Source organism: Amborella trichopoda, chromosome 7, assembly GCF_054954075.1.
Source record: "Amborella trichopoda isolate Santa Cruz 75 chromosome 7, AtrichopodaSantaCruz75HAP2 v2.0, whole genome shotgun sequence".
Taxonomy (NCBI): Eukaryota; Viridiplantae; Streptophyta; class Magnoliopsida; order Amborellales; family Amborellaceae; genus Amborella; species Amborella trichopoda.
Window position 1 is genome coordinate 30,229,179 of NC_142342.1, and position 20,392 is coordinate 30,249,570.

The 20,392-nt window shown below is 34.4% G+C and overlaps 1 long non-coding RNA gene across 4 annotated transcripts; it reads right to left on the reverse strand.

The window, feature by feature from the left end:
* Positions 1-1,016: 1,016 nt before the first annotated feature.
* Positions 1,017-20,123, reverse strand: LOC148781326 (uncharacterized). 4 transcript variants are annotated; one of them, XR_016060037.1, is made up of 3 exons: positions 19,798-20,120; positions 19,355-19,636; positions 1,017-1,438 (listed from the first exon to the last, which is right to left on the reverse strand). It is a non-coding gene; the product is annotated as an uncharacterized LOC148781326 (long non-coding RNA). The 4 variants fall into 4 exon arrangements; XR_016060038.1 differs by lacking the exon at positions 1,017-1,438 and adding an exon at positions 2,396-2,522 and having other exon boundaries at positions 19,798-20,100; XR_016060039.1 differs by lacking the exon at positions 1,017-1,438 and adding an exon at positions 3,929-4,096 and having other exon boundaries at positions 19,798-20,100.
* Positions 20,124-20,392: the final 269 nt, after the last annotated feature.

Here is a 20,392-nt window from a genome sequence, read left to right on the forward strand (position 1 = left end):
AAATGTGGTTTCAATATTAGAAATCTTTGTGATAGCCTTAAAATATCTTTTTATATTTATTTATAAAGTTTAATGCTTAAAAAATAGTGTAGATCAACAGATCTTTGAAAACTTGAAAATCTTGAAAATTGACGGTAAAAAAATGTGTTACAAAATACATTATTTCCAAAACTTGAAATCTATTTTTTTCTCATGTCCATGCTTCTTGATGTCAAGATGATTAATTTGAAGATATTTGAACATCAAAACAACATCTTCTAGTGAAATTTTTGAGATAGGCTCAAATTTGATTGTTTAGAGCCTCGGCTCTGTATAAACTTTTCCCATCTAAAAATAATTGCAACTACCAGTCCAAATGTTTTAATTTAATCATTATTTTTAGTTTTCAAAATTTATTTACTTATCATATTCATGATCTCCATGTTAAAGATTATATATTCTCTATCAATTAGGATCAAATTACATTTTAAAAATATATGTATTGCTAACCGCGCCCTTTGATTATATATATATATATATATATATATATATATATATATATATATATATATATATATATATTTATCACAAAGGATCATTTAAATTCAAATTAGGTTATGCTATAAAAACAGTAGAAGAAAGTCTATCTGTAACTCAAAATCAAGAAGACTTTCAATTATTATCAAGAAAAATTATTGAAAAATATAAAGAGAATAATTATAAATATTTGCACATTGGGTTAATCCAAATAGCTGTTAAACCTTTAACCCGACTAGGGTTAAACACCTCAGTGCTTGTATGCTTAAGAGATACAAGACACAATAATTTCTCAGATTCATTCTTAGGCATGGTAGAATCTAGCCTATGTAGTGGACCAATATATTTTAATTGCTGTCCAAATTTTTCTGTTTCTTTAACAGACCCAAACATATTAGATATATTATCTATAAATTTGAAAACTCATGGATTTAATATGATACATGGTTCTCAGAATTTAGCAATAGTATACAAAATTTATTATAAGGTCATGAATACTCTTTGTCTTAATATTATGCAGGCTGATAAAAAAGATCAAACTATATTATTTCAAACAAACATAGAAAAATAAAATACAATTGTACCCAAAACAATTACTTGGTCCGATATCAGTCTACCTCAATCATGGGCATTACAACATGCAAACCAACCCATGGAAGTACCTAGAAATAATATTCCAAACCAAATAATAGAACATCCAGATGGAAATATTGAAATAAAATTCCAACAGTCTATAGTTAAGGATGATTAGATATTAATAGGAAAAGAAATAAAAAACCATTAATATCTGCTAGAAAATCCTATCATACTACTCCCGATGTTATCATACTTCCTTCTTCTTCAACATCTATACCATCTTCAGACTTCCAAATACAAGGAGTCAAAAGAACAGCTGATCATGTAGTCATTCCTACATATACATCTGAACCAGACATTGAGGAATTTCAAATACTTACATTACAAATAAAAGATGATATAGAAGAAGAAATAAATACTAATAATATATATGATGATGCATATATAGCAACATATTTAGCTAGTAAATTAGAACGAAAAAAGAAGAAAATTAATATTGATTATCTTCAAAAAGATTATCTTTCCTTAGAAAATAAAAAAATTAGGGAATGGTATCTTCAAACCTTCCAACCTAGGATAATCGAATTATTTCATAAAAAATACAATAAATTTCTCAAAAAAGAAAGAGAAATAAAAGGATTTTTTATATGGTTACAAGAAATGTGTATTCAATATAAAATAAACATTCATCCATTTGATAATCTTCAAACCTTAGAAGAAAAAACATACATTAGCACGGATGGTACTACTACTGTTAGTATACACCCTCCTGAAAAAAGTATAATACTCAAAGGAGTAACTCCATCAAGTAAAGGAGAACCACCACAATCTCTATATGATATAATTGCCACACCATATAAAGTCCTACCAAAAGAAATAAGTAAAAAACAAGAACTTATTCCCCATATTGTGGAACAAAACAATTATACTAATTTATACATGTAGTCTTTAGGAAAACAAGCAGAACATATAGAAAGATTAGTTTCTAAGGAAGTAACTCCTTCTATTCCTAAAGCAGTTCTGTTCAAACCACCTCTAGAACTTAATAAAAATAAATTTCATATTGGTGAAAATAATAAAACCTTAATGGATCAGTTAATAGCCAAATTAGCTCAATTAGATATTAAAGGAATTCATTATCCCAAACTCAGTATTCCAATACCAAATATACCTGTTCCATTACCAGAATCTTTAGATAAAGGAAAATCCAAAATACCAGAGCATGAAACAATGATGCTCCAAGAGGAAGAACCAATTATAGAAGACACCATACAAAACCAAGAAAATGCTTTTATGGATACTACACCTATTGATATAAACAGAATAGCCTATGGTAAAACATGGAAACCAATTACAGCTTTACCATATTATAAAAGACCTACACCTGTTGATGTCCAGCTTGAAGAAGATGCCATACAACAAGTTGTTTCCTATTCAGGAAGATCAATAGTTAATTGGACAATAGACGGTTTATCTGAATTAAAAATACTAGATGTCATGAGACATATGACAGTGTTTGCTTTTACAAACAAAATGGCAGGCAACCCAGACCAAGAGGCTGCTAAAGCAATAGTCAATGGATTCACTGGCTGGTTAAGTGGATGGTGGGATTTTTATGTAGATGATGAAACTAAAAATAGAATCCTTACCAATACAAGACAATTGATCGCCAGAAATGAGCAAAATCAAGAAATAATTTATACTGATGCAGTAAACACCTTAATATATACTATTACATTACATTTTGTAGGAAGTATGACCTTATTGGCAGCAAGATCAGAAGATCTGCTATCTAATCTTCGTTGTCCTACATTATCCCATTATAAATGATATAAGGATGTCTTTTTCTCAAGATTACTAATACGAGAAGATTGTCAATTAGACCATTGGAAAGAAAAATTTATTGCTGGTCTACCCTATTTATTTGCAGAAAAAGTCAAAGACAGACTTAGAAAGAAACATAATGGAATTATAGTATACTCAGCATATACACTTGGAGAACTTTTAACAGAAATATGTGCTGAAGGATTAGCTTTATGTACTGATCTTAAATTCAAAAGGCAGTTAGATAAACAGCAAATTACCAAGCGTAAAGAACTTGGCGATTTCTGTGAACAATTTGGATACCATATAGATAGAAAAAATACACCTGAAAAATTATATAAGAAAAAGAAAAAATATAAAGACAAATATAAATCCAAATCCAATAAAGTACATAAACAATATAAAAAATCTAAACAAAAGTTTATAAAAAAATTCTCTCCAAATACAAAAAATAAAAAGAAACTTCTAGTATGTTATAAATGTGGAAAAGTTGGTCATTATAAACACTAATGCAAATTAAAAAAGAAAATAGAATCATTACATTTAGATGACTCAATTAAAACAAAATTATATAACATAATAAATTATGATTCCATATCTTCAAATTCTACTGAATCACATATCGAACATATCTAGGATGATGACCGATTATGGACAGAATCATCTGATTACTCAGATTCTTCTACAGACACAGAATCATCCAATCCAATAAAAGAATCAAATTGTACCTGCCCTATACCTACACATAATCTTCATATGCTTACTCAAGAAGATAATCTAATATTAGATATTATTGAGAAAATTACAGATCCAGAAGAAAAAAGATCTGTAATCACTAAATTTATTACACTAACTAAAACAAAAGCAAAAACACCTCCAATTAGTTAAACACCTGATGAATACAATTTTGCTTCTATTATGAAAAGAGTAAGTGAACAACATACTTCTCACCATAAAGAACCTTCTATTTCAGACTTAAAACAAGAAATCAAAGAAGTCAAAAAAGAAGTACATCAATTAAAAAATAGAATTAAGACTTTAGAATTACAAAATCTATCTCAACAAGAGTCAGATACAGATGAACTAGAATTCGATCAGCTTATTACAACATATAGTCCTGATCCACCAGAAAATATATCAGAAACTTGAGAAGCCAAACCTCATCTGGTAACAATTCCCTCTGTAAATTTGATAGATAAAATTATGATTAAAAAATGGTTTGTTCAAGTCACTATAATCGTTGCAAACGATTATTAGTTTCAAACCTCAGCCCTAATAGACTCAGGTGCTGACCTTAATTGCATCAATGAAGGATTAGTACCATCAAAATATTTTGACAAAACAACTCAAATCTTAAATACTGCAGATGGTAATAGACTCTTTATCAATTATAAATTATCCAATGCTTCCGTCTGTAATAATAACCAATGTATTAATACACCATTTATTATGGTCAAAGGACTAAGCCAAGCAGTTATACTTGGAGTCCCATTTCTTACACTTCTATATCCCTTATCAATTGATCAAACAGGAATATCTTCGAATTATCAAAATGTACCGATACACTTTGATTTTATTCATAAACCAAAATTAAAAGAAATCAATAATGTCAAAAGTCAATTACACAATAAAGAAAAATATCTTTGTACTTTAAAACAAGAAATTAAATATAAGTATATAGAAGAACAAATACAGGATCCTTTGATCCAACAAAAGGTTCAATTAATTCAACAACAAATAGAAAACTCTATATGTAGTGAGCATCCCAATGCTTTTTGAAAAAGGAAAAAGCACAATATTAGTCTACCATATGAACAAGGATTTGATGAAACACAAATACCTATAAAAGCGAGACCAATACAAATGAATACTACTTTATTAGATATGTGTAGAAAAGAGATTGATGACCTCCAAACAAAGAAGTTAATAAAACCAAGCTCATCACCATGGAGTTGTGCAGCTTTTTATGTCAATAAAAATGCTGAAAAAGAAAGAGGAGTCCCTCGATTAGTTATTAACTATAAACCTCTCAATAAAGTATTAAGATGGATTAGATATCCTATCCCCAATAAAAAAGATTTAATAGATAGAGTAGCCAATGCTTGTATCTTTTCTAAATTTGATATGAAATCTGGATATTGGCAAATACAAATTCAAGAACAAGATAAATATAAAACAACATTTAATGTACCATTTGGACAATATGAATGGAATGTAATGCCATTTGGTTTAAAAAATGCTCCATCAGAATTTCAGAAAATAATGAATGATGTCTTTAACGCTTATTATCAATTTATGATAGTTTATATTGATGATGTTTTGATCTTCTCTGAATCTATAGATCAACATATTAAACATATTAATACTTTTATTCATGCCATCCAGAATGCTGGATTAGTTGTATCGACAAGAAAAATAACTTTATTTAAAACCAATATTAGGTTTCTAGGACACAATATTCATCATGGCACTATTATTCCTATAGATAGATCCATACAATTTACTGATAAATTCTCTGATCAAATACTTGATAAGAAAGAACTTCAAAGGTTCTTAGGATGTTTAAATTATGTTAGTGATTTTTATCCGAATCTTGCTATAAACGCTAAGCCTTTACATGATAGATTAAAAAAGCATCCTTTACCATGGACAAATATTCATACTAAAGCAGTTTAACTAATCAAACAAAAGGTAAAAACCCTTGTTTGCCTTTCTCTTCCCCATCCTACTGCTTTCAAAATAATAGAATGTGATGCCTCAGAATTGGGCTTGGGTGGTATTCTCAAACAACGTATTGATAATAAGGAACAACTCCTCAGGTATACCTCTAAAACCTGGAACCCAACCCAGCAAAACTATTCTATGGTTAAAAAAAGAATTACTTGCCATCGTCCATTGTGTTACGAAATTTCAAAGTGATATTCTCAATCGACAATTTCTTATTCGAACTGATTGCAAAGCAGCTAAAGATATTCTGCAAAAAGATGTTCAAAATCTTGTTGCTAAACAAATCTTTGCCCGTTGGCAGGCTATCCTGTCCGCCTTTGATTTCACTATTGAACATCTTCCCGGGTCTTCTAATTCTCTTCCTGATTTTTTTACCCGTAAATTTTTATAGGGGGGCAACACTGACGCCAACGACGAAGAATCACCACTATCACTTGCACTACAGCTCTTTGCAGCTAATAAAAATAGTACTACTCTATCCAATCCACCTACTCTCATGGGTTCTCGTAGCAATTCTTGCAATGAGAAACGCCCACTGAATATAATACCATTTGAAGGTGAATATCCGCCTTTGGCAACCCTTTCACCTTCCAATTCTCCTATTCACCAAATTACTTACCCATAAGCTAATACATCTACTCCCGCTTATTCTCAAGCACAGTCCAAATCAAATCAGAAGCCTGAAAGAGCCTACCTTATGGACATTACCATTGATGATCACCATACAAATATGGACCCTATCAAACTTGCTCCATTATACTTGATAAACCATTTGAATCCAACCAATGGAGTCAAAACTAGAGAATATTATGAAGCAATTCTCATGGAAACAAGATCCATATCTGTTGTCCATTACTACCAACAAAATACTAGAGTAATTGCATACTCCAAAATCCAGATTAAGAAATTACTCTCTTATGATGAGTGGGGTTGCAATCCTGCTCAAGGGAAGAAATTACATAATCCTGATTTTTCATACAAGTATTATAAATATGCCGAATACATAGAAGCATGACATAAAATGTTTTATTAACAAAATCCAAACAATACCCATAGTTGGTATATTCAGTTTCGGTTACCTATTTTCGAACGATTCCCTAACTGGTTTAAAAATTGGTTTTTAGTTTGGGGATCAACTACTGCAATTTTACCTCCTGCTTTCCAAAAAGTGCAGGAACAATTTGTGAGATTCAATAATAGTGATAATAATACAGACAATCACCTATACTGTGTTGCACTATACCAACTCCCATGGATTATGAAATGGGAATACTCAATCTCTGTTAATAATACAGCCGACCATACCTATATTCCCAGACTGGGCAAAACCATCTCAGTTAAATGGTGGGACATCTTTAATATGGACCCCACAATCATCATTCCCAAAAGAATACCTCCAAAAAAACCCATATATGACCCAAGTCCAAGTGAACATAATACAACCAATACTTCATTTGACTTTCTCACATATTTATGCAATATGCTCCAATCAAACCCAAAAGCTTCCAAAGAAACCTTAGAACAACAAATGAAGGAAATCTTCACAGAAGCAGAAAGAAAACCGGTTTCATCAGATGAAACCGTACAATCATCACCATTGCACAACAATAAATATTTCCCACTAGAAGAAGCAGACCCAGAAGAAGAAGAAACAAACCCAGAAAAAAAAGACCCCAATGAATTCAGCCAGAGGCCATAAAGATGCTCTATAGTACCATGTCACCTCATAGATATCACCACATATACTATACAAGATGCTCTCTACTGTAGCTGCCGACATATGCGACAAAGTTGCCGACATATACGACAAAAGCTGCCGACACATACGACAAAGCTGCCGACAAAAGACGACAAAAACTACTGTTCAAGATGCCGTTTTAAGCATCTTTCTTTTTTCTTTTGTCTTTTCCTTTTTACTTTATGTTTCTTTTGTCTTTTTCTTTTTGCTTTAAGTCTCTTCTTCCCCTTTTTGGTCACATCAAGTCATCTCATTTCCTTTGCTTCCTCGCTAAGTTATCCCAACCTTAGCATATAAAAGGAAGGTCCCTTCCTCATTCAAGGAAGGTCTCGAGTTCTTCTTTCTCTGCTCTCTCCGCTCTCTTCATTCATCTCTCTGCTTTCTCTCTGCTCTCTCTCTCTCTCTCGACCACGACTGTTGTCCTGACCTCACAGCCAGAACCTGTCTCATGCTATCCAGGTTTTCCCTATCTTTTTGATACATCACAACCAGGTTCTCTCTTATCTTTTCATCTCAGTTTCCTATCTTAGTTTAAATGTGTGACTGTAACTTCCATACACTCCCATTATACTGGAAGTTATTCTCCAGTTATTGTATCTGTAAGCTGTAAGTGTTTGTTTATGTTTTCACTGTAAGATTTGTTTCATATATTTTACAGTTTGTTTATTTCAGTCAATTTAATTATAATTTGTAACAGTTTGTTTATGGTTTGTAATCTGTGATAAGATCTAATGATCTAATGCAGTTTAAACTTGTCTTCAGTATTAAATTAGGTGATCACACACACACATCGTGGTTTGTTATTGATATTTCAGTTATCCCTTTTATTATAATAATCTTATTTTGCCTTAATTATATCCGTATATTACAACCATTAATCAAATATAATGGTATGCTAGAAGTGTATTCTTCAAAAATAAGAGAACCTAATAAAAATGTAAAAAAAATAATTTGCAAGAAATAAATTGACTAAAATACCCATGAAATGTTTCGAGGGTATTTTGGTAGATTTATTTTTTAAGAATTATTTTTTAAATAATTTTATTGGGTGCGCCTTGATGAGAAGAATTGACGCCTAAAATTTCAAGTTATTTAGATTTGTAAAAAAATAAATAAAATTCAAACACAAAATGAAGTCGTGACCTTCAGATCGACCTAGATTTAATCTGGGCCGTTAGACTCATATGTTTATATGAGCTACTAGGTTAATCTCACTATATATATATATATATATATATATATATATATATATATATATATATATATATATATATATATATATATATATATATATATATATATATATATATATATATATATATATATATATATATATATATATACTTATTTATTTATTTATTTTTGGATCTGGCCCAGACCTGACCCGCTGCCACCCCTACCATTTGCATCCTTCTCTACGACACAATCACCTCCATCAAAAACCACTATTGGGTCCACAACTCACGTGTGCCTAATTCCTGCTACTAGACCGTCTTGTAACTTTCCCACCACTAGTGGCCATGACGGTGACTCACCCATTGTTTCTTCCTCATATTTGCCATCATCTGACAGTGGTATCTCTCTTCCACCTAGAGATTTATTTGTGTCGCCCCTGAGGCCACCAAGATTTCTTGAGGACCCACCAGTGGTCTCCCAAGTCGCTGCTCCTTCAATATCATCTAGTATTGATCCACAACAATCTATCCAATGGTCACTAGGTCATCCCCAAGCTTCGCATGCTAGGTTCCACTCATCATCCCATTTCAGGTGCTCTCCTTCCAAACCTCACCACTTGGGGTGAAGCATCATGCTTTACTGAAGCTAACAAAAACCCAAACTAGTGCAATGTCATGGCAACTGAAGCTAACAAAAACCCGAACTAGTGCAATGTCGTAGTAGATGAGTTTAATGCTCTCATACAAAGTGGAACTTAGATCAATTGTCCCACTTAAAACCAATGTGAATATTATCATGTGCAAATGGGCTTTCAAACTTAAAAAGGCATTGCTGATGGGTGGCTTGTTCACATAAAGCTTACCTTGTAGCAAAAGGATTTCATCAACATGTGGGCCTTGATTATAGTGATATGATTAGGTTGGTGGTGAAACACAGTACGATTCTTGCTTTGGCTATCTCTGACGGCCACTGGAGGTGAAATATGCCATTTGCCACCGTTTTTACAAGAAGAGGTCTATATGTAACAGTCCTCAGGCTTTGTGGATCCATTGTGTCCCTCGAACGTCTGCATAGTTCGCAAGGCACTTTATGGGATTAAACAAGCTCCAAGGGCTGATCAACAATAGTTGGACTTGTGGGATTTTGGCCCTATCGTCAACCACTTATGGGCATATTGACCCCAAGTTTAAGAAGTAATAGATGATTTTGCATAAGTTTAAGGTAAAGTTTTGGTTGAGATTTCAAGATGTCTTAGTGGTATAGGTAGTGTGGGGTATGGTAGTTCACGGTGCTATGGACTATTCGGTCAAGTTATCCACAATGGCATTTCAAGTTAGATTATTTTCCCATGGGATAAGGAAACTTAGGCTGAGGATTTGGTACTAGGTTCTAAGTCTAGTCTTTAGGCTCAGGACTCAAATACTAGCCCATTCAGAGTGGGTGTCCCCACTTTTGGTATTTGATACAAGGCTGACTCCCTTATGATTATTTTCGTATATGTTGATGATATCATTTTCACTAGCAATAGCTCCTCAAGAAACAAAAGACACGGTTTCTATGAGTCTATATAGAAATGAGTAACCTCTTAAAAATCTATTTTTAAGTTGGATTTTTTGACCTAATTTTTAAAGAATGTAATCACTAACATAAAGATCATGAATATAAAAAAAAAAATAAATTTAAAAAATTTAAAAAATTTAAAAAATTTTAAAAATTTAAAATAAAGATTCTATTAAAAAAACATTTGGACCGTTAGTTTCAATTATTTTTAGATGGACCACCTATTTGCATCCATCTTTAAGATGGATACTTTATACCTCAGGGATTGCAAATGTAGAAATGCAGTCCCTGTCACGTGAAACAATTTCCAAAATCGAATTCCTCTATCCAAAACAACGAGTTCGATTCCTCTCTCTCTCCAAGGTTGGAGAGAGCTTTTATTTCATGGACTGCCAGGGTGGACATCCTCTTTTTTTTTAATTTCTCATCCCTATTTGGATAACCTAGAACCTCAGGAATCCCTCCATTGAGAAAATCGTCTTATGCCGGATGCCTGTAGGAGAGAGGTTCTGGCTTAGAGGAAGTTTGAACTGAACAAGCATCCCTTCATTTCGAGCGCTTTACTACTTGTAGTTGTAGGACTGTTCTGACTTAGCTAGCTAAGGTTATATCCCCCTGAAAGATCGAATACATAGAAAATGACAAGAACCGGTTTTTCGCATTTTTTGCTACTCTATCCCATGGGGGCATTTCGTATGTTAAGATATGGATATCTCATATATCTCGGATTCATATTGATATACATTATTATGGATGTATGAGTATATATCTCTTGGATTAGGTATCTAGAAGATAAACGTCAAGTTAGTTTGGTGATAAAGCCTCCTACTATTTACCTACCTCCAAGAATCATACCATATTTGTCCTGTAATTGTGTGACCGTCCTCTATGTATAGAAAAACTTATTGATGTAAACATTCATTCAAAATAGTGAAGATGTAGCCGGTTGGGGCTTTGGATCCGTGGACGTAAGCCTTCGGTGTGAACCACCGTAAATGTTGTGTTCTCTCTTCTTCTATCTCTATGTATGCTCCCACGAATTCTAACATGGTATCAGAGCAAGGATTGTGGCCTCAACGGAGATATATTCTTCATTCCAACAAGATTGCTTTTGTTGTACACGATTTAATAATGGCGACTTATTCTTCATTCCAAAAAAATTGCTTTTGTTGTAGAGCACGATTTCATAATGGCAACTTACCTGACAGACAAAGTAATTATATATGTGGGGAAACCATATGTAGAATGCATTGCCAGTGTTCCTGAAGCATTGTTCACAGGAATGAACCGATTCCTATCACATCTGAATATTACATTGAGGCGAGATACAACCAGCTATAGGCCTCGAATCAACAAATTGGACTCAACAAATTCTCTCTCCATTATATATTCTATGCTCCCACAAATTCTAACATGGTATCAAAGCAAGGTTCACAATTCCGTTATTCGTCTCTCAAGCATCGAGCGTTTGTTTCCAGTTTCTCAGATCGTGGTATCAAGTAAAAGAACCTAGAGGTAGAGAGCAAGAATCCGTAGAACGAGAAGGAGATGGTGTTTGGGGTCCTTTAGGGGAAAGAGAAACATATTCTAAAGCTTGGATGCTCAAAACATTCTTTGTGCTAATGTATGGCATTGGTTTCGCTTCTCTCGCTTTCATGTGTTGTACTTTCCTGGCTGGGAACTATTGCAAATAAGCAAGACTACATTCCAAGAGAAGATGATGGATATTCATACAAAACTCATGTCCTAATATGAGCAAGTTCAAGAATGGTGGTTCATTGTTACCCTTATACTTAATATTGTGGCTGCTATTTTTGCTTGTGAATATTACAATGACCATCTTTAGTTGCCGTGGTGGGGAGTCCTACTAGCATGTGGCATCACTATCTTCTTCAGATTCAGGAGTTCTCCTTGGTTGCTTTCTAGAGACACAGAGAAGGAGATCAACATTGGGGAATTGATTTTAGGTGGGATTTCTCCTGAGAGGGCGATTGAAGAAGATTTGTGGAGTGGTTATGATTGACTGAATGTCGATCTCAGGGTGTGTATTCTAAAAAAAAAAAAAAAAAAAAGAAAAAAATGAACTAAAGAAGAAAAAAAAAAAAAAAAGGTGGTATTTTTTTTAAGATGTGGGTTATTGTCTAGAAGTCCAATTTCATTGGCATTTTTTTTTGATATGATTTTACTCAAAAGAAAAAAAAATTTGTATTTTGCAAGTTGGGTGTTTCTTCGTATCCACACCCAATTGGAGGGGGAGAGTATAAGAGATATGGAGATGAGATGAAGTCAACATCTCTAATATAACTGGTATGTGGACAAGAAAATTCTGATACTGGATTAGTCCAACTACTATGCAAAGGGACGTTATGGTTGATGATCAATAGTTTCGTCTCCAGATGAGGATATGAAGATGATCGAATTTCTCAATCCTGATTGATGATCAAGAGTTTTGTCTCCAGATGAGGATATGAAGATGATCGAATTTCTCGATCCTGGTTGATGATCAAGTTTTTCGTTACTTGATCCCGTCTGATGATGGAGATTCCGTGACTCCATCATGTGTAATGATTGAGTTTACTCGATCCTGTTTGTTCAAGATGCCTATGTTTCAATGATTGAGTTTTTCGTTACTCAATCTTATTGGATGATAGAGTTTTATGTTGCTCAATCTTGTGTGATGATCATTTTCTTTTAGAGAGAAAAAGCATCTAGAAAGAAAAGAAGTCTCTGAGAGAGAAGAAAGCCTTAGAGAGAAAAAATACCTAGAAGAAAGTAGAGAGCCCAATAAAGGTTGTTTCTTGGAAGACTATGGTAACTTGTGAATTTTATAATGGATTTTAGTGATAGAGTTTTTTTGGGCAACTTAGTATTCTTCAAACTCAAAATGTGACATCTGGAGTTTGATGGGGAGTGTTAAGATATAGATATCTCGGATATCTCGGGTTCATATTGATATACATTATTATGGATGTATGAGTATATATCTCTTGGATTAGGTATTTAGAAGATAAACGTCAAGTTAGTTTGGTGATAAAGCCTCCTACTATTTACCTACCTCCAAGAATCATACCATATTTATCCTGTAATTGTGTGACTGTCTTTTATATATAGAAAAACTTTTTGATGTAAACATTCATCCAAAATAGTGAAGATGTAGCCGGTTGGGGCTTTGGATCCGTAGACGTAAGGCTTTAGCCTGAACCACGTAAATGTTATGTTATCCCTTCTTCTATCTCTATATATGCTCCCAAGAATTCTAACATCGTATAGGTGCCCTGCTGGAGGAAAACTTACAAGGTCCTTCAGGTTACTGCTGCTAGTTCCCGTGGTAACAAAAATGGGGCTCGGTCCACCGATTAGATTAAACCGGGGGCGGGTCACTGTGATATTATTATTTTTCTTACTAAATTAGGTTCTCTTGATAAAGAATAAAACCCATGGGAAAGACCTCCACATCACTTCCTTACCTTCATTTATTTCTATTTTTATACCCACATCAGTTTTCTCTCTAGAAATGGTGTCTCAAAAGAAAAGTAAAAGGGAACTCAACTTCCAATTTTTGTTTTTTTTCTCTCCCATGGTCTTTTTGGTAGAGGACAGTAAATTTGTTATTTATTTCTCAACCAAGATCAGCGGTTTGGGGCATTTGTTTCCTGATTGATTTGGTGATTCTTTCTTCACCCAAATCAACGGACTTCGGGCCTTCATTTTGTGACTGATGTGTACTTGATTTGCACCCCGAGCCAATATCCATACAACTAAAAAAATCAGTTGTTTGGGACATTGTTCAATGGCTGATATGTTTTTGGAAGTTAATTGGATCAAGCAATAATCGCGCCAGTCGTTTTGACAAAAAGCCTACACCAATTGTTTGGATATCTAAAAAAAATGCAACCAAGGAAATTGGTAAATCATTGATCCTGATAAAGCGGTCAATCCATTTCAAACTCAAATCTAATTTAAGATATTACTTTATTTTGATTGCTTTTATTTGCTTTGTTATATTTGATCCAACGCTTTAGCATCCTAAACCTACACAAATAAAATGGCATTTAGGCTACTTATGGTGGAGTTATAAAAACTTGAAAAACTCAATGGAACAAATTTTTTTTATGTAGAAAAGAAAAATTGATTATATTCTCCTCTAAAATAGGGTGGATTACATTCTATAGTTAGACTTGCCTACTTTAAAACCTAATGCTAATGGTTAGGCAAGAGGAAGACTAGACTAGTGGTTGGAAGATGATAAAAGTGGCAACGATAACCATGTTAAGTTTTATGAAAAATGACCTAATTAGAGCTCTTGAGGACCACACCACAGCCTGAAACATGATGGGAGCTTTAATTGAAAAATATTTTTGGCTGCTGTATGGCGCCGTAACAAACAATGTCCATAGGAGCTTACTGCCAAAGATGTCGACACAGGCACCAAACCCATTGTCATATGACTAGAACCTTAAGAAGGAGTTATTCAACCCCAAATATGATCTTCTAGACTGTTAAAGGTCAACTTACATGCACAAAGGATGATTTCGTTCGTTAAGCCTGCTGAATAGACAGTGGGTTGTGAGATCCTATCAGACGATGTCCAAATCTGGTGAATTTTGTACTGAAGACATATAGTGACCTACAATTGTCATATGTGAAGTTTCATCTCAATTGAATATGACATGATGAGGTTTTCATAGGGTAGGGAGGCATATATTGGCCCTGGGATCATTGATCCCATCATCTGGTCTCAATTAGCGATTTGTGACAACCGCTGAGTATATTCGATTGTTTCAGTGTCTTTAACTGACAAAATTCCTCAAAACTTGCCAACTTATATCTAAACTTCCCTTATATAGAGCGGAGGTGCATATAATGGCCCTCGGATAATTGATCCCATAATTTAGTCTCAAAATGAGATTTTGAGACAATCCCTGAGTATGCCCGACAGTTGATATATATGACAATTAATTGCAGAACATTCAAGGCATATGAGGTCTTGTAGGGAAAGTCCCATTTGTAGTAATCTTTGGAGGTATTTCCACAGATAGTATATTAATTGACCATCCATAAGGTCTTTTTGTCTCGTAAACTTGCATTCATTTGACGACTATTCAATTTGCACATTGAATTAATCCCATTTGCTGATTTCTTGTGCTTTATATGAGATTTATGTGTCCAAACAGCACCCCCAACAAACGCATACAAGTTTCTATTTTCCTAAATAGCCTTTCCCCCTCTTAGAAGCTTGCTTTGAACCACTCTTCATATGGTATAACCATATTAAATCTTTCTATGCATATTAGTATTGAAGCCGAGAGAAGAGCTAGGTAGAAGTACAATGAGTTCAGCTTTGCCAATAGTTCCTCTACCCAAAACCCTACTAAACCTAATAATATAATGGGCAAAAAAATAATAGGTATAAAGGAAAAGAAAAAAACTTCAAAAATCAAAAGCAGCAGCCAAATGAAAGACATGTTTTTATTGTAATGAACTTGGGCGTAAGCTTAATCGTACCAAACTGGAAAATAAATTTTAAAATCAAAATAATAATAATGCTGGAATAACCAAAATAAGTGGAAAGACGATGTCCTTTGTTTCTGAATCTTTGGCTCCTAACCATGACCTAGAGAATTGGTGGAGTGACTATGCCTCCACTCAACATGTTTCAAGAGTCAAGGACTTATTCGAGTGAAGGAGAGGCAGCCAACAACCATCATAAATATATTGGGAATGACACTTATTATGATGTGCTCTGTGTCGGGACATTCAAGCAGTGTTTGCCTCAAGAAATGAATGTCCTCATTATTGAAACTTTGTATGCACAAAATATGAGGCACAATCTGGTTTTTGTTCCTAGGCTAGATGAAAAGGGTTACGAAATAAGGTTCATGTTACAATTGCTAAGCACCATCAAAAGTTGGCAAGGAGAACAAAAGTTGATAGTTTTGTATCAAATGGATTTTAATAAAAAGCCATATTATTCTGCTTATATGGATGCTTCTTTTGATATTCATGTTGTGAATGACTCAAACTTATGGCATTTGAGGCTGGGACCTATAAATAAAAATAAAATCATAACTTAGCTAGAAACGTTTTACTTCTTAAGTTGAGATAAATTAATTTTCAAGTTTGTTAGCAATGTCTCTCAGGTAAATTAACTAGGAAACCTTTTTCTAAAGAAAAATAGTCCAATGAACTTCTTAGCATTACAGTCTGAAATATGTGAACCATTAAATATAAAAACATATAGAGGCATAGATTATTTCATCATATTGATAGATGAGTTTTTTAGATATGATTGTGTGTCTCAGTGAATCGGGACTCGACTGAGTTAGGGCAAGGCCGAGTACCCCCAAGAGGTACTAGAGCGAATACTCCATGTACTCGCCTGGGATTCAACAAACTCGACCAAATATTGTTGGACTTGGGCAGGTTACTTTGGCCATGGTACAAGGCTGAGGTGAGTTGTACCTCACCTCTCTGTCTCTCTCTCTCCCCCCCTTTTTCTTTCTCTAAAATGGGGGCCAAAGCCCCCTTTCATCTCACTAAAAGCCAGACATGCTCTCTCTCTTTCACCCCCTTTCTTTCCCCCCCCTCTTTCTCTAAAAGGGGACAAAAGTTTATTCTTTTTGTCAACTCTCTATTACTGATATGAGAAAGAGGGATTAGAGGCAGAATGAGTGGAAGATCTGTGAGGTAGGTAGAGAGAGCTAAGGAGAGAGAGATGGAGAGAGACGTCAAATGGGGTAACATTAAGAGAGTCTCGAACACTCCTACCCCAAATCCATATGTCATTCTCAATTCATTGCTGAGCTTCCCAGTCTTTGTAGCTGCAAATGTAGACTTAAACAAAAAACTTGCCCCTTTCCTATTGTGTATTTTAGGGTTAGATGAGTCGCAAATGGTTTAAAATTTCCCTATGTTCTTGAAATTGTGGTACCACGATGGAGAATTCCCTTAACACCATCGGTATCAAGCTGGAACCTGCTCTTGATCACATCAATAGGTTGAAGGCAACAAGCCTCAACTATAGTTCCATGTGAGGAGAAGAAATGAGAGAGAGAGAGAGAGAGGGAGAGAGAGAGAGAGGGAGAAATGCAACTAGTGTTTGGCCACATACCCAGGACCCTCTATCTTCCTAGGGCATGCTGGCCACAATCCCCCTCCTTTTAATTTTTTAGTTTTTTGTTTTTTGTTTTTTTAGGATAAAACCTTTCTCCATTTAACTTTGTATCTTTTTGACCTTTTTCTTTAACTTGTGGTGCTCATTACTATGGAGTTTGAGTGACTCACTTGAGTAAGAACATTGATGTATACCTTATTAATAGAAAATCAGATGCATTAAAAATATTAAAAGAGTATACAACTGAAGTAGAAAATAAGCTAGGTAGACACATCATAGAACATATAAAGGAGGTGAATATTGATCCAACTTATAAAGTTTTATAAAAACATGGTACAATTTACCATACCACCATGCTTTATACACCACAACAAAATGGTGTAATGAGAGAAAAAATAGAAGCTCAAATGCCTTTAGGCCATTGGTGTTCCCTTACCCAAGGGACTCGATAAGTGCCAACAAGATAAAATATTCTTGTTTCCTATTGGGAAGTTTAGTGGATCTAGGCATATTAACCACGGATAGTTGAAGATTAAAAAGTCATTGGCTCTCAAAATTAGTTGGGGTCGAATCATGGGGTTGAGGTCGTGGTGGTAGCACCACTTGAACCTCAACTACCGGTCTAAGTTTGCATTCGAAAACCACTAATTATTTTTAAAAACACAGTTAGCGGCCCGTATTCCCCAGATCTACCCAAAAAAACTATCAAAGGTTAGTGAAGATTTAATATTCTATAGGGATGTGCTCCATTGAGCTGCACAGTTTTCCCCATTTATATTGAAAGTTTGAAACCCACACAGCCACTACAATGAGAATACAAGTGTAATTGGAATCAACTTGGGCCTTTTGCACATTATGGATTTGTCAAGCATTCAATTCTTGTCATGTTTGAAACATGCATGCGAAAGCATTTATAATTATGGAGAACAAATAATTGTGTTATCAACACATGAAACCACCTTCCCAATAAGTGCGCATACAATAAACTGAAAAGAAAGCAAGATGCAGGATTTATAGGTTCCTTTCATGCATCACTTCAAATTTAGACCCCATTTCTTTTAATTTTTTGATACCTGGGACATGGAAATCCCTAGTCATGAGTATGGTTTTGGTTGAGTAAACATAAAACAAGTGATGTACAAGAATCTCTTCAAATATGTTTTTTTTTTTTTTTTGAACGACTCTTCAAAAATGTATTTTTTGCTCCATTTCAGTAAATTTTGTGCTCTAAGTTTTGGGTCAATAGAACAATACCTCAACAAAAGCTTGATCTACAAACAAAGGTCCTAGTTGTTCGTCCCAATACAAAACATAAAAACCAGAAATAATATCCAAAAATCAATATGCAAACAAATAAATCAATGAACAACTTATTTCTTGCAGCTATCCTTAAATCATACAAAGGACATAAGGTTCCATACCAAATCCCATATACCAAGCATCCGATAACAGGCTAGCTTGAGAGTTCCCAGAATCTCATTCGCCTTGTAAATCTCTTTCATCATTCTCTATCTATTTCTCTAAAACTCTCTTGAAGAGTTAACCTCCTCTTATAGAGAAGATATTTCTTTTGTAACTCTTATATTATGGTCTCTAGCAGTTGAGATCCAAGTCTAACTCTTGCTATAGTTCCTTTAATTGCAGCAATTAGGATTAAGAAGTTGTCACCAAATTATTAATCCTATGTAATAAGCCTGCCATTAGTCCAACTCACATAATAAAATATCATCCCAACATTCCTACAAGTTAATAAAATAAATTTAAAAATTAAATAAACTTTATATATCTATAATATAAAATAAAAAACAAATTTCACAAAGATTCCAAACATACCGGATTTTCCCTCTAATGGCACTAGGTTTTCCCTCTAGTGCAGCGTTGTATTAAAGCTCAAAAATAAATTTTACTATATAACACTGCCTCATGTTAACAGAAATTTCACATATTGGATTTTGTAATATTATTGCAAAACAAATTCTCAAGAAAAAAAATACCTGACTGGCCACATTTCCAACACTAGTTCCAAGAGTTTTTTTTGTATGGAGAAATACTTCACAAAGGGATTAGCAAACTATTCGAATAGAATTGTCATGATTTTGAATGAAAAAAAAAAATTAAATTACCAGATTTTGGCTTTATCAAGTGATATTTGGATGTGCCAGCCTCTGAAACTCTGATCACTTTTCGGTGAAGTTCAAACTTCAAACTTGCTCTGCCACCACTTAAATGGACAATCCTGCATAAAAGAAACTTCCTATGTGGCAAGAATAAGAGAAACAATGGCTAAGCTCTAGAATTCATTTGGAGATTATATTCTTCCTTCTTATAAGTTCAAAATCAAAGAAATTAATTTCTTGGACAAAGAAGTTGCTCTCTATTGGAAGGAGAGGAATAGGAGTGAACACCTGCACCACAGTAAAAAGAAAAAGATAGGTTACAGATCTATTGTCAAAGAGAAATGAGGATGACCTGGCAATGACAATGGTTAAAGTCGCTCTCTCTCTTGAAAATTCTCTCTCTCTCTGTAGAACAGAAAAAGAGAAGATCGTTGAGGCCCTAGTATTACATGTGGCAGTGCTTTAGGGGGGATAAAAACCGGAATTGCATTTGTCTGCACGAGCACCAGCACCACCCTCCCTCCATTTGCCATCTTGAGAGAGAGATAGGGCAGTTGTTGAGATGGAGTATACAGATAAAAGAGAGAATAGTGATACTTGAGAATGGGGTTGGGGTCGTGATGGTAGCGCCCCAGCTAAGACCTAGGGTTTAAAAAACGGGTAGAGGCTCGTCATTACCACTAAATTACCCAAAACAAAGAAAAAAAAAATAGTAATACTTTATCAGGTGGAACATGAACAGAAAGAGCAGTGGTCGAGGTGGAACATGTACACAGGAGAGATAATGGTGGTAGTTCGAGAGAGAGGGCAGGGGTGGGGTGGGGTGGGGTGAAGGTGCAGGTGCAGATGCAGACTGATGCAGGATCCCAGCTGTTGGGGGAAAAGCCTTTCCCTCTACTTTTCATAATCATGCACGCAGAACTGCATGTGAAGGAAGACAACCCCGCCCTTTTGTAGTGAGAGAAAGTGAGAGAGCATTTCTCTCGAGCAATATCCTTCACAAACTAATATGAGAGAGAAAGAGAGTCTAGAGAGAAAACGTGA